Below are 16,642 nucleotides of genomic sequence, written 5' to 3' on the forward strand. Positions count from 1 at the left end.
ATGAATGAATATATATGAGTGCGTTTAAATGTTTTTGAGTGTGAATGTATTTGAGTGCAAGTGTGTGTGTGTGTGTGTGCGCGTACTTGTGTGTAAATGTGAGTGTTTGTGTACATGTGTGTTTTTGTGTATCATGTATATGTCTGAGACTAGGGCTGCACGATATTGGAAAAAATTGACATTGCGATATTTTTTTCCCCTGCGATATATATTGCGATATTTTATATATATATATATATATATATATATATATATATATATATATATATATATATATATATATATATATATATATATTTACTTAAAACTAGGGCTGTGACGGTCACGATGACAACCGCGTCACCGCGGTGGTCATTGCCACCTCGGTTGTCCATTGCCACCGGCCGTAGTACGTGAAGTCACGCACTTTAAAACACAAATTACTGTTATGTTGCCAAGTATTACATATCTGTTAGAATATAACATTAGGCGCAATTCAGCAAGTTCAAGTTCAACCATGAATCTTGTTAGAAAACGAACTCTTACATCTGGGAACATTTTGGATTCGTGCCGACCAAGAAAGGTGAACGAATCAATTTGGATTAAGCTTTTTGTATGGGGGTTTTAAGTAAAGTGTGTTTTAATATTCACTGCTGAGTGCTGAGAGTCCAAACACTGAGGAGCAAATCCATCGATACGCAGATCCACGGGTCCCGAACCATGCAAGCTAGTGGCGATTGACGGCGAGGGGAAAAAACGCCATATAGGCTTAATCAACTCCTGTCTTCTAAATGCAGAAGCCCAGCTCAGCCAGGCATGGCAGAGGCATTTGCAAAAATGGCCAGATACAAAAAAAAAAGTGATAAATGGAAGACATTGACGAGAAATTGAGCATAGGCTATTTGGTAACTACTTAAGAACGCGCCGCTCCGCAGAGTAGAGATGCGTTGCGAGAAATGCGGGCGGCGGAACAGAAGGAGAAGCCCTCTCTCGCATGGTTGTGAAAAAGTACACCGTCTGACAGTGTATTGCTGGAAACATTATAACTCCATTCTTCACTTAAACCGGACAAAGTCAACATTTTAGTTTTTCTGGCAAATAATTTAAAATATGACTACAAAAGGTGGAGAGAAACTACGCTGTTTTTTTAAACATCTGACTTATATTGTTACTAATATTTTCTTTTTACTTATAATTATTAATATTTATATTAGCTATTATTACACTGATTAGTAAAGTGCCATTTAGACTATTTGTTAAGTTCTTAAAAATGTAACGTTTAATTGTTATTATTATACAGTTTCAAGCAGTTAAAGTAATTTAATATTTAACTACAATATTTATAAACAGTTTTGTGTTGTTTTATTAACGAAAGTTCAAAAATAAACATGTACGTTTATACGGATGTTTTATTTATTAATATTAAATTCGGTTATTCCTTAATTTTTACATAAAAGGTAAATTAACTTAGGTAGGCTACATTATTTGTTGATGTACGAGATCGAGGAACATGTTTGCCAGTAAATAATGTTCGCACCACTTAAAAAACAAAACAAATGAATAACTTGCGAAAAGGATGCAATAAAAAATGCAAGCGCTTAATCATTCTTCACAATCAGGTTCGTACGTGCAATAAGCCGAGGCTATATTGCGCCGACAAGAACAAGCCCTAAAACTAAGTCTAGAGAGAGAATTAATATTAGTTTATATTAATGATTATAAACACGAACTGCGTTGTATGATAAACGCATCACAATGATGTCGTGATCTTTGCTGAAGAACTGATATGTTATCGCCGTCTCCCCAGCCAGGTTTTCATCTGCTTTCCCCCCCTTCTTCTGGATACAAACAATAAAGTATCAGCGCCAGACCAGTGGTTTAAATTATATTTTACTCTCCTGATTTCTTTTCTTTTCATTAAAAAATAAATAAATGTTTAAAGTTTTGTATTGTATAGCCTATATATTTTTAAAGATTATCATTCCTGCAGCGCATGAGGTTGTGTTCTGGGCAAATCCCCTTTACTCATGCTACCCATTTCATTTATGACACTGTAAACTTGACTTGGCAGGCTGATCATCTTTAAACTCAAAAGGTGTTTTTAACTTGAGACTGCATGCTTCTGCATAATGTGATGTTAGCGGTGTCAAAATGAAAGCAAACATTAAAAAGGGTTTTGTTTTATCAATTGCATAGTTTAGTTTTAATAATAGCTAATGTATATAATAAATTATAATATCGATTATTGTGTAGACTAAAGTGTTCAACAAAACAATTTTATTAGGTTACTCTAATAGACCAAATCCGTAACTGAAAAACGAATGTGAAAATGACAGGCAGTTGCGTCTTTGCTAAAATTAATTTAACGACAAATTTCTTTTGCTTTTTTCCCCTTTAGAGATCAAAAGAGCTGTATTTAAAAAATTATTTCACTAAAACATGAATTGAATGCCCAGTTCTTTCCCGTGTGAGTTTAGTGCGCCTCCGCCGCGTCTGCGTTTTTAAGGTTACAGGTGCACCCTGACCTGACGCGGGGACCAGATCTCTGTATTGCTTAATTTCTCAATTTTCATAACTGCATTGCATTTTCATATGGTAAAATATCAAAATGTATGTTCTGAAAGTAGTAGGAATGACGGGAGTGTTAGTAATTAATAACAGAAAGAACTTTCACTTTTGAGTGAACTTCTGTCACGTGTTATTTTAGTATGATAAAATAAACAAAAATAGTAATGCAGAAAAGTATTTTTCGCTCTGCCAAGCCTTCTCTGTTGCTGTATAGAGAAGCAGCCTGCTCAGTCTCCTTACCCCGGCCCCACCCCGCCCACCGACTCCTGAACGTCTCACTCACTCACTCACTCACTCACTCACTCACGCGGGCATGCAGTGCGGTCTCATGAGGAAACGCAGCTTTTTGATATAATGTTTTTCTTGTCCCAAATACAAATAATTTATCAAGTATTGTTTGAAATAAGTATTCGTAAAAACAGGCTATTCCTGCTTTTCCGAATACCGTATTCCGGTTCGGCTCCACCCATAATATATATATAATTTTTTTTTTTTTTTTTTTTTGCATCGCACCCTCCTGCGATGTGACTATCGCGGATGCGCACATCGCGATTTCGATGCTGAAACGATATATCGTGCAGCCCTAATGGGTGTGTGTATGAGTCTGCAGTGTGTATGTGTATATATGAGTGTTATTGTATGTGTGTGTGTGTTTATGTATTGTCGACAAGTGTGTGTGCGTGTAAGTGTGAGTGTGTAAGGGAGTGTGTGCTTGTGTATATGTATGTATGAGTGTGAATATATCCATGTGAGTGTGAGTCTGTGATTGCGTGTGCATTTGTGTATATGAGTGTGTTTGTGTATATATATACACAAGTGTGCATGTGTGTCTGTATGATTGAACGTGTGCATATAGATGTCTGTGTTTGTGTGTTTGTTTATGAGCTTGTGTGTGTGTGTGTATGTGTGAATGTATCTATGCATGTAGACTAGTGTGTGTGAGTGTATAATCTGCATGTATACGAGTGTGTGTTTGTGTGTGTGTGTAAATGTATAAGTGTGTGTAAAAGGGGGTGTGTGCATGGGTATATGTATCTATGAGTGTGAATGTGTGTGTGTGTGTGAGAATGTATCTGTGTATGTATACAGTACATGTGTGTGTGTGTGTGTGTGTGTGTGTGAGAGAGTGAGATTGTGTAATCTGTGTGATCGTGTGTGTGTGTGTGTGTGTGTGTGTGTGTGTGTGTGTGTGTGTAGGTCAGATGTGTTCTGCCTGAAGGTGAGCGAGGTCATGTGGTGATCTTGGTCTTGTTCTCCAGCAAACGCCCTTGATGCTGATTGAGCTCCGGATGTTCAGCTCTGCGATTATAGTTTCATATCAGCAGATGAAGGACAGACGAGAATGTTTGCAAGCGATCTGTACTGCCTGTGCTCCTCAGTGTTGTGTCTGCTGTAAGATGACCTCTACACACACACACACACACACACGCACACAAACCAAAAGTAATCTAAATGTAATCCAAAATTAATCTACAAAAGAGCACAAAGGTAATCTACAAAAGTAATCTAAATGTAATCTAAAAGAGAGCATAAAGGTATTTTTAAAATATTTAAAACGTAATTTACAAAAGGGCACAAAGGCACAGTAATCTAAATGTAATCTTCAACAAAATAAAAAAAGTTTTCTAAATGTAATCCAAAAGTAATCTACAAAAAAATAAATCAAAATGGAATCTACAAAAGAGCACAAAAGTAATCTACAAAAATAATCTAAGCATAATCTACAAAAGACCACAGAATATGTCTAAATAAAACATAAATGTAATCTACAAAGAGGCACAATCTAAATGTAATCTACTTGTAATCTTCAACAAAGTACAAAAGTAATCTAAATGTTAATTCCCAAAGAGCACAAGTAATCTAAATATAATCCAAAAAGTGATCTACAAAAAATAATGTAAATGTAATCTGCAAAATAGCTGAAAGGTAATTTAAATATAATCAAAGTAATCTAAATGTAATCCAAGTTGAATCTACAAAAAGCACAAAAATACTCTAATTGTAATCCAAAAGTAATCTACAAAAAACACAAAATGTGTTTACAAGTAATCTACTAAACAACACAAAAGTAATCTAAATATAATCTAAAAGTAATCAATAAAAAGCATAAAAGTAATCTATATGTAATCTAGAAAAGATCACAAAGTTATTCTAAAGTAATCTACAGAAGGGCAGAAAAGTAATCCAAAAGTAATCTATGAAAAAAGTATTTTAAATGTAATCAAGGCAATCTACTAAATAGCACAAAAGTAATCTAAATGTAATCTACAAACGAGCATAAAGGTATTCTAAATATAGTCAAAAAGTAATCAATAAAACAGCACAAAAATAATCTAAATGTAATCCAAAATTAATCTACAAAAAAGCACAAAAGCAATCTAAATGTAATCTAAAAGTAATCTACATAAGTAATCTAAATGTAATGTAGGAAAGAGCACATCGATATCCTAAATTAAATTGACAAAGTAATCTACAAAATGGCACACAAGCGATCTAAATGTAATCTCTAATAGTAATTTTCAAAAAAGTACAAAAGTTATCTAAATTTAATAAGAGTAATCTACAAAAAAAGCAGTACAAATGTAATCTACAAAATAGCACAAATGTTATCTAAATATAAAGTAATCTACAAAAAAAAGTAATCCAAAAGTGTTCTGATTACAATGCGTAATCTGAGATAAAATCTGTGTCGTCTTGTGGGTGTTTGTGTGTAAACTGTCCATCATTGCACTTTAAACAGAAGCTGTTGAGACTCTTCTTGATGACAAACTATGAAGATGTTTTTGCTTTCTGTCAAAATAGCACAATATTATCCTTATTCAATATATGTGACGTCAAAATAGGGGTTAACACTAAAGTCATCTGAATGTAATCCAAAAATTGTCATATCACATTACTTAACATCTGTAGTCTAAGAGATTATATTATTGGCTACACGTTTTGTCATGTAATTTGTAATCATTAACTGATATAGCAAATGCATGCTGATAGAGGTGAAATCCATTCCAGTTCATGCTCTAAACATCCCCAATAGTGTCTGACATCAAGATAAGTGTGGCTGAGATTGCAGCATGTTGAACTTTGAACGCTGTTTCAGGCTTTTATGAGCTAATAGTGTCAAACTCAGTGGCCTGAAGCTGTTTTCTCTTTAATTAAGGAGCAATTAATGTATACATGAGCTGATAAACACCAAAGAAAACACTTTTGGTCAATATTATGCTCCAGTAAAATACAAATAATTAGTAGACTCTGAACATGATTAAAAACTATTTTCAGGCTGATCCTGCTATATTTATTTATGTGTGTGTGTATGGTACATTCTAAATATATTCAAGAAGAATTTTTTTTATATTATATAATATTAATTAAATAATATAGTCTTATTTGGGTTACATTTTACTGGTTATTACCAATACTTTAGTATTAGGTTTACAAATATATGAAACCTAAAAGTTACATTTAATATGCTTTGAATGTAATTTCTTTTATATAACTTTGCTTTGAAAAAAAGACAACAACTTACTTTTGTCCTACATATTGTGTTTATCAATATTTATGCATTTAACTACAATTTTGACAAAAGTATATATATAAAATATATTTATGTTTCAAAATAAAAGTCAATAAAATGTAATAAACACAGTTATAAAATTCTTTTGTTTTTATGTTATTAATGTGTTTGCTTCCATTTTAATGCATTTTGTAACATTTAAAAATAAATATTGTGTTTAGATACAAATGAGGTATAATAAAATGATATTTATGTGAAATTAAAGCAAGCACAATAAAGATGGCAATATTTGAGCATATAATAATAATAATGCGAGTGTCCGAGATCGTCTTTCAGGCTCCCCGTGGGTTCGTCCCGCCGCTGTCGTTCCTCCACAAAATCTAGGTCATGCTGAGCCGCTCCTGCTGCTGTACCTGAAAAAACACAGAAAATGAATCTGTGGGGATGCTGGAGACATCTGGATTTTTTTTTACACTGAGCTAATTTCTGCTGCTGAAAAAATAGGAGAACAAGGTTGTAAAGAAATAGTTCAAAGACGATGAAAATCCGGTCATTATTTACTCTGCCTCATGCCGTTTCAGGCCTGGATCTGGTGCTCATTTTCTTGTGGAAGTAGAGAAATCTTAAAATAGCTTTTTTCTCTCTCTATACAACAAGAATTTATAATGATAAACACCATAAAATGAGCTCATGTGGACTGTTTCTCATTTTAACGTAGAAGAAACACAATGTTTGTGAACCCTGTAACCTGTATACTTAAATAACCAAACCTTTAAAATAAAGCAGATCAATTTAATTTAAATCCTCAAATCTATTCAGCATGAAGAAACAAGCTGATCTTCATCACACACTCATCACACGCATGTTTGGGTTTTCCCTTATCACTGTGCAGTGTGGACAACACTTGTTTCTCACAACAGTCAAGGGGGTATTTTATCATAATAAACGTGCATGTTTAGATGTGTTGGAGTGTTCATGTGCATTCCCAGCCTGATCTTACTAAGGAAACGTTACTATTTTAAATTTTGTCAATTTAGTGGCAAGTTCAAACATATGATGAATTTTTGCATTGAATTGAGCGCATGAATTTTAAAAGGAAAAAGTATTCTACAAAAGGGCAGGAAAGCAATCTAAATGTGATCTAAAAAGAATCTACAAAAAACACAAAAATAATCTAAATTTAGTCCAAAAGTAATCTACGATAAACACAAAAGTAATTTAAATGTAATTAAAAAGTATTGTACTGAAGAGCACAAGTTATCTAAAGGTAATCTACAAGAGTAAATGTAATCTACAAAAGAGCACAAAAGTAATCTAAATGCAATCTAAATGTAATCTACAAAAAAGCACAAATATTAATGTAATCTACAAAAAAGCACAGATATAATCTAAATGTAATCTACAAAAGTAATCAATGTAATCTACAAAGAGCACAAAAGTAATCTACAAAAGAGCACAGATATAATCTAAATGTAATCTAGAAAAGTAATCAATGTAATCTACAAAAAGCACAAGTAATCTAAATGTAATCTACAAAGAGCACAAAAGTAATCTAAACGTAATCTACAAAAGTAATCTAAATGTAATCTACAAAAACCGCAAAAGTAATCTAAATGTAATCTACAAAAGAGCACAAAAGTAATCTAAATGTAATCTACAAAAGAGCACAAAAGTAATCTAAATGTAATCTACAAAAGAGCACAAACGTAATCTAAACGTGATCTACAAAAGAGCACAAAAGTAATCTAAATGTAATCTACAAAATAGCACAAGTAATCTAAATGTAATCTACAAAAGAGCATAAAAGTAATCTAAATGTAATCTACAAAATAGCACAAGTAATCTAAAAGTAATCTACAAAAGAGCACAAAAGTAATCTAAATGTAATCTACAAAATAGCACAAGTAATCTAAAAGTAATCTACAAAAGTGCACAAAAGTAATCTAAATGTAATCTACAAAGGTAATCTAAACGTAATCTACAAAACGGCACAATAGAAATCTAAAAGTAATCTACAAAAGAGGACAAAAGTAATCAAAATGTAGTCTACAAAAGAGCACTGTGTGAGTGTGAGCTTCTTGCTTCTGTCAGTCTATGTCGCTCCTGTCGCTGTTCATTTGTGCTTCATCTAACACTCCACATCTATAATCCTCTTAGTCTATGCTAACATTATCTTCAGCAGCTCAAACACTCTAATGCCTAATGCACAGACGGCTGCTTCTCACTCAGGGCTGCTGGTTATGCTAATGAGATGGAGAGAAGGGCACAAGTGGGCGGGTCTTTCCTCCTCTGATGACACATACAAAGGGAGAATGTCAATCAAAGTGTTTCTGCATCAAGTCTGATTAGAACAAACACAATTAACTCATGTTGAGCATTAGAGGCTGGAGATATTCACACACTGCTGACACACACACACCTCTTATAAAGGTGATTTCTGCATTATTGCCCTCCTTTTAGGCCTGTTCCTCACTTCTGTGTGTTGTATAGTATAGATGAGGAGTGTAGTTTGTAAATCTTCTGTTCTGAAGGTTTTCTCAGAGCCTACTAATCCTCTTTAAACACTCTTCTCCTGGTTCGTTCTTTGCTCAGCACGTAATTCTCTATTTCTGTCAGGCTAAACTTCCTTCTATCGTGTCAGGTGTATTTCAGGTCAGTAACCTGTGAAGGCTGTGACGCACCGTTAGGCTGTTTATTCTGTGTGTGTGTGCTGAACTAAGCCCGTCAGAAATGCTGAGTCAGTCAGTTCAATCGCTGCTTGTGTGGGCGTGTCTGTTTTGACTCTGACCCCACCCCTTTTGTGATCTGCCCACTCGGCTCATTTGTTTAACTATGTGTCACCATTCACAGGCTGTGTTTTTACAAAGAGAGAAAGTGTGTGTGAAAGTCCAGCTCACAGATTTGTTTTCCCGACTATGAAAACCCAAAGTATGTGATCCTTCCACAAAAATCCTTGCCACATTTTAATGGCGCCCCACAAAAAAATGTGCACTTTAGATCTTCACAACTTCCACCTCAATCAATTTAAATGTGAACAAAGCTAAAATATGTGTGCATTTATTAATTTATTAAACACATTTCATTAAACAGATACATATGCTTTCAAAGTAAAAATATTATTTGTAATAAAGCTGAACAAATAAACACCTTATGAGTATGTTTTACAATAAAAATTAAGAATATTCAATATGTAACTTGACTTTTTTTATTATTTGTAATATTTCATACCTATTTCTGGTTGAAAATTGTGAATTACAGTTATTTTTATATTAGAAAAGAAAAAATTAAATGTATATAAATATGTATTTTATATTTATATATTTCTTTTTATTATTTGGTGTGTGTGTGTGTGTGTGTGTGTGTGTGTGTGTGTAGTTTAAGAGAAGCAAGTGTTTTGATTGAGATAAAAAGCATTTGTGCGTGTGTGTGTGTGTGTGTGTGTGTGCTGAACAATGTGGTGAATCTGTGTGTGAGGGTCAGCATGTGGCAGCGTGTGTGTTTTTGCTGAGGTCTTTATGATGGAGGAATTTGGTTTGTTCAATCTCCGTACGCTTCTAATTGTTCTTCACAGTTTGAAACCCGCTCAGTCAGCAAGACCCCATAATAAGGGCTTCAATAAATGTTTTCTGTGGTTTGCACCTGCCATAACAAACCAAAGAGTCGCCGAAGACAAGAAATGTGACATGAAATACTGATGTGTGTGTGTGTGTGTGTGTGTGTGTGTGTGTGTGTGTGTGTGTGTGTGTGTGTGTGTGTGTGTTAGAAAAACAAACATTCTTCCTAAAACATTCAGTCACATGTATCTGCTCTAATGTTCTCATAATGACATTCATACACGATAGTGCTTTCTTTGACGTTTTAAAGGCTCCATGAAGTTTAAATAAAGTTTTTTAGATGTTAGTATCAGTATTGTTAGTTTTTGGGATGTCTATAATCTAGGATAGAAGATAGAAAACTGATATAAACATGTATAGTTTGTATTTTGTCTCTTCAACTTAAATGGATCAGGACCATTCTACCAGAAACGAACATTATCTGTCCCTGAAATAAAAAACAGTAAATAAAAAGTATTTCATCCCAAACATTTCCAAAATGGACTGATCAGTTGTTCTGTAAAGGAATATGTCATTCATTCTGTCCTCAGATTTTTGTGTCTTTATTAAAATTTTTTTACAAATGTACAAACCCTGCCATTGTCCTTGTCCTCAGCCCAATTGAATCTACAACTTTAATAGTTTTGTTATGCTTAAAACTGTTATTTAGAAAGAAATACTTAAGAAATAGCAAGTTTAAGCTGTTATCATTCACATCAGTTGATTAAAACATGCAATTATAAATAAATTCTGCAAATAAATACTACAAATATTTACAATTATCCCCAGGTTTGTGTTTGTGAGTGAAAATGTACATTTCTGGTCCCATCTACGGTTTTATTCACGTCACCTCATACTTCAGTTTCTCATTACATCATAACCAATCAAATGCTCTCTAGTGTTTGACATTCCCCGCCCCCTTCTTCTCATTGGCTTTTTATTTGATGCACTTAAGCTCAACCACTCTCGCTGTCAGAGCTGCGAGAAAAACAAAACACTATTGGCTGTTTTATTGAGGGGAGGAGCTACTCTATGCACCGCCCCCTCTTTATGTTTTGGTTGAGGTTACGTCAAACATCGAATAAACCTTTGAATGTATTTACGAGTGCTGCCACGATAGTGGAATTTTCAACTTCGATACAATACATTCAAAAAATATTGATATTCGATAACATTTTTGATACTGTGGGGAAGAAATTCTGCAACATGTAAAAGTATACAAGTTAAGTAAAAAGGGGAAAAAATAACTAAACCTCATAATGCTTATACAAGGTATGTCAGCAGTGGGCATGGGACGATAACAGTTTTCAAAGTATACCACGGTTTATAAAAGTCAAGGTTTAAAAACCACCATATACCATTCCTATCCAAGCGGCAACCTCCCGCTCTCTCTCAGGAAGCCAATACGGAAGTAACTAAAACTGCAATTCATCCGAAATTCCGCTAGTCTTGGCCGCTCCTGGCTCCAAAACAGAGCAAATTTCAATTGAGCCCACTGTTAGAATGGCCAACTTTACAGCAGAAAAAAAGGTGTTTACAGCCTGGTACAAAAAAAGATTTTGGTTAATACAGCTAATATTACCCTTCATGACAACTGTGAGGGGGGTGAATTTTTTTATAACTCATCCGTTTCCTTTATATTAAGTTATATTAAGTTTGCATAATTAAGGGCGTGGCCACTTGAGTGACAGCTAGGTCCCGTTGTTCGCCGTCATGTCACCTCAGCTGAATCCTGCAGATTAGCCACTGAACTCGGCATATTTATCGTATTTCTGTGTTGTTTTATGTGGCTTTACACAGTCAGTTGCCTTTTGGACTTGTTTCCTACAATTATTAGATGGCATGGCATGCTGAGTGCACTTAATTGTGCTCACAAACCATTCACGTGGCCTCCGTTTCCCATGTGAGTAAAGTTATATACTTATATACCATCTCTATACATGTATTTGTTTTATTTAAGATCATTTATCGTTTATATTTATATTTATATTTAGAGCTGTAATGCACTCCAGAATCTGACGGATTGATTAGCTGTGGGCTCTAGATCAGTCATCTGAAGTGTTGTCATACAGTGTTATGCTGGATTTCATTAATAGTCTTACATTAACTAATACAGACTATATCTGAGGTGTTTGGATGTAATTCGCGTTTTTCTCCTGTTGAGAAACGTCATAAGAACAATGTTTAGTGGCTCAGTGTGTTACAGCAGTGTTTTTAATAGTCTAAACACTTTATTGATAGAGTGTACAACCAAGCACAAGTGGTCAGAACACAAGCGAGTCGCAGGTGATAAAGTATTAAGCGTTTCTCCCAAAGTAAACCAGGTGTCTGAACCAGGTCCAAGCAAAATGCCAGCAGGTGTCTGTAGCTCCGCTCACTCTCCGCCTCTTTGCCCTTGTTTGGTATCCCACCGTGGGTGTGGTGACGCGCGAACAAAATGGCGACGGTTGGCCACGCCTACTTGTGACTTCTTTTGCGCTCTTTAGAAACCTATGGGTGCCGTCACGGATACTACGTCCATATATTTTACAGTCTATGGTCCTATCAGGCAGTAGTTCTCAAACTGTGGTACGCAGGCTTCCTTCTAGTGGTACGTGGAGGAATGAAATATGTCATGTACATGCTACACACATTTCAAAATGTATCAAAAATTATGTAAATAAAATGCCATATATGGCATATAGCCTATATTTCTGAGGTAATCTTCCACTTTTTTTTTTAACTGTGCAGAGTTGCAGCTGCTTCACTACTCATTTTGGTGGTACTTGGAGAGACAATTCTTTTCTGAGGTGGTACTTGATGAAAAAAGTTTGAGAACCACTGCTATAAGGTATGTGTAAGATTGTTTTATTTACTTTTTTGTGGTTATTTGTTAGGACAAGAGTATCTCCAGCAGAAAGGTATATAAAGATGCCGCTTTAAATGATAAAGAAATCAGTGTTTTGGAAACTAATGAAGACAGCAGAAGTCAATGATTCATTTGAGTTATTTAGCCTGACATGTTTACAGCTCCAAAATATCCTAAATGTTTCTTAACATATAATGTCTTGTGTTCAAAGGGAATAAAGTTTTGCTTTTTTACCCAGACATTATATAGACAATATGTTTTAGAGCAGAAATCACAAGTAATCACACGACCCACGAAACCTTGACATCTTTATCCAAGGTTATCATACTGTCAGAATCTCATACCAGCCAATGTCTAGCAGTCCTGAAGTCCAAAAGACAATAGATTACAAGAAAAGCTAAATTAGTGCAAACTCATTCTGTTTTCTGATTAAAACAAAAGTTCAAACTTGACTATTATTAGAAATTATTCATCTCCCCGCTGGTAAGAATATTGAAACTCACCAAAAGCAAGATGGTATCATTTTAAATATTTCAGTATTGATCTTTATCAGTATATCAGCGTTTTTAACAACACTACTTTAGAATTTTTCAACAACATTGAAAAGTACACTGCAACAAATGATTTTGTTATTGTTAGATTTTGCTGTATTTGGCTTAACCATTCTTGGGTGGCTCACTAAAGTATTAGATGACACTAATACATACAGTAAGTGAGCTGACCAAAGTCAGCAGTAGACTTTATTCACCTTATTCTCAGCTGTCGAGTGGGCGCTGCCATTTGAATCTTTTTGTCTCGCGACTTCCGGTCACATTCACTTCCATTCATTTTTTGACGTTAACAACTGCTCGATACGCTGCTTGATGTTGCAATTTAATATTTTCTTATTTTATTATGCTACTACTTGGTCTGTATAGTCATGCAAACATTTGTTTGTAGAGCAAGTAGTTTGACCGTTTTTTGCCGTTTATTATTCCTTGTCATTTCTCCCATAGACGACTGAATCAGAAGTTCTAAGACAATCGCGAAAACAGGCGCACTTCCGCATTTTAGAATAAGGTCAATAGAAGGCAGTGAATCAGCATCAAGGTTAAACCGTCAGTCTTCAAGTAATTTTACCCAGAATACTGTCTGTGCGACACTACTTTATAACAAAGCGACCCCCTGGAGATCACCCAACTGGTTTGGTTGGGACACAACTCTTGGAGTTCCTGTTGGCCATTTGGTTCACGCCTTTTCAGACTCAGATATTGTTTGGATATGATGAAGGCCAAATCATTACTTAGTTTTTGTTTTGTTTATAGTCTAAATATCTAAAAATGTATTTAATTAAGAAGCATTTTGTAGACAAATACAACATACAAAACAAGAAGTAATATGCCAATATAAGAGTTTTTCCTTAAAAATGATCTGGCAATGGGGTTATCAAAATAATCTTGTTTTTTCTTTTGACATACGATTATTTTGCTTTAAACAAAATTAAAAAAAAAAATTTCGGCCGTTGGATTAAGTAAAAACTCACTTCATTTTGGCACATTATTTCTTAAAACAAGACAATATGCTTTACTTGTGTAGAAAATGCTTCTTGATTAAGGAATTTGTAGACATTTGGACGAGCAACAAGACAAAACTGTAAGTAAGAAAGACATGTTGATGCACTGTAACTTAACCAAAGTAGTACGTTCCAATGATATTCACATAACCTAAAATTGTGAAAGAGCTATTTTTAAAAATACTTATTCCAAAACATTTGGAGAATGTTCAAACAATCCATAAAATATGCAGATATTATAATCTGAAATCATCCACGAATGTTTAGATAACCAAGAAAAATGAATTGTGAAGAATTCAGAATTTGCATTTTTGTAACCTAACGGGAACATTAGCAGAACGTTTTCCTCTTAGCCATGTGTATTCATTTAAAAGCATATCAATAAATTACCACAGCACGAGTTTCAGAAACCATTCATATTTTTCGACATGCTTCATAAATCGACTGACTGACGCTCCCATCATGAACCACCGGTTGTCCTTGACCTCCCGTCTGTATTTTTCATTGCGACAGAAGCTGTCGGTTAGTTTACGCCCATTTCCATCCAAAGGACACACGCGTGAATCAATGAGCTCTCTGGAATCCATTCAAAGTGTCATGTTGATAAATCTTTGACGCCGCGCTGAGCCGGCTGAACTTACCTGGAAACAGATAAGAGTCTGCGAGGGTTAATGTTTTACTATAGTATGAGAGTACGATGGGGAAATCAGTGAGCGTTGAAACCAGCCAAGGCCTCTGAATGATCAACATGATGCGGTTAAACCTGTTGCACTCGATATGCCATAGGGTCATTCCATGTCAACTCGAGCAGAGCCACAATTGTGGATTTTTATTCAGGGGAAAGGAATATATTAGCATTGAAAGAACCCTCACAACTGAGATCACTATAACCCAGTGGCCTTAGGATGATAGAGAAGAGCAATTAATGTATATTTTAAAGTGGTCAGTACTAAAGACAAAAATGCACTGATATGTGCCAAACCTCCTGTTTCCAGCAGGTGGCGCTATAACTGTAACTGAATACTGATATTTAGATGTTTTCAGTGCTGGACTCATATAAAATGTGAATTTATGGGGCAGATCGGGTATTGTTTGATGTATACACTCATGACAGAGATGTCTGGAATACTCGATTCTGATTGGTTAGTTGTGATTTTAATGTAACCGCTAAATAATTTAGCTTTATCCTGTACCTTTGTACGTTTTTTTTTGTATTTTTGGCTGTGTCTTGTGACTAAATAATATGTAGTTTAGTATGCATATGCTCCATTTAGCCAGTTTAGTCACTGTCAGCTTTGTGTTTTTGACTGTTTGGCGCCATCTAGTGTATGAATAGAGCGCAGGTTAGTGTATAATCCATCAGCTGTTTTCATTCTGTCAGCTTTGGCTGTTTGGCACCATCTAGTGTCTGAATAGTACGCAGGTTAGTGTATACTCCATCAGCTGTTTTCATTCTGTCAGCTTTGACTGTTTGGCACCATCTAGTGTCTGAATAGTGCGCAGGTTAGTGTATACTCCATCAGCTGTTTTAGTGTCTGTCAGCTTTGTGTTTAATTAAAGTATTTAAAAACTTTTTTGGCTCAGAACAATGTTTTGTATAATTTTTTAATATATTTTGTTGTAAGTAGTTGTGTAATAATCAGGATAAAGTTCATCCAGGTGGTTGTTTTCTCAGAATAAACCCTTCAGCTTTATACAACAGTGCTCTGCTTCACATTGGGCTGCTGATAAACCTGTCAGGCTTTATTCTGAGATGACAACCGACTGATGTACTTCATCCCTTACTTACAGAGTTATACAAATAGATATAAATATACAAATTTTACAGTTTTAATTTAAGTTTAGTTTTAAATTGACCCCATATTTTATTTTCAAAATTATTAATTAATAAACATTGTTATTTTTAGCTGTCTCAGCATATTCTAATAGCTGTTTTTCTTCCTATTATTATCTCATAATTGTGTATAACAATTTCCCCATTTAATAAAAGTAATAAACATTCAGTATAAACATTGTATTATTTAATATAATGCAGTTGCACAGTTTGATTAATTAATATTAAGGTTTAAAATTCAAAATTGCACTTATACATTTCTAAAATTATATATATCCTTTTTTCTGTGTCAGCAAATTCTAGTAGTTGTTTCCTAGTATCCTAGTAGTGTCTTATAATGATGCGTCACAATTCCAACATTCCATTTTATAATAAAACATTTCAAATATCACAAATATGACTATTAATCCTGAATAATAATTAAAACATAATTCTCACGTAATTAAAATGAACAGGAAATACAGTCAAACTCTTCACAGTGATGTAATGTTGAAAAAGTGGAACAAACACTTGTAAAATAAACCAATAAGTAATCCACAAACTTCCTTCTTAGCGCAGTAAAAGCAGTCATTATGTAGGAATATATAATCCCTCTGTTACGACACACCGGCGAGTGTAAATAAGCAGCATGAGAGAGTGATTTTATTTCCTCATCTGTATTTACTGTAAATGCTTGTGCAACTCTCTGTGTTTTTACGTGCGTGTGGTTTCCAGTGAATTCAGCACAGTTCACAGTAAAGGGGTCGGACAGGGCGTC

General features: G+C 34.6%; 1 long non-coding RNA gene across 4 annotated transcripts in view; it reads left to right on the forward strand.

Moving 5' to 3' along the window:
- LOC137496742 (uncharacterized) overlaps positions 1-16,642 on the forward strand; it is a 112,834-nt gene that overhangs the window by 4,990 nt on the left and 91,202 nt on the right. For all 4 annotated transcript variants that reach the window (XR_012387387.1, XR_011017305.2, XR_012387388.1 and 1 more), the window contains exon 2: positions 12,382-12,481. This is a non-coding gene — a long non-coding RNA (uncharacterized lncRNA). The remainder of the gene's footprint in view (positions 1-12,381; positions 12,482-16,642) is intronic.

This window comes from Danio rerio, chromosome 11 (genome assembly GCF_049306965.1).
Source record: "Danio rerio strain Tuebingen ecotype United States chromosome 11, GRCz12tu, whole genome shotgun sequence".
Lineage (NCBI taxonomy): Eukaryota > Metazoa > Chordata > Actinopteri > Cypriniformes > Danionidae > Danio > Danio rerio.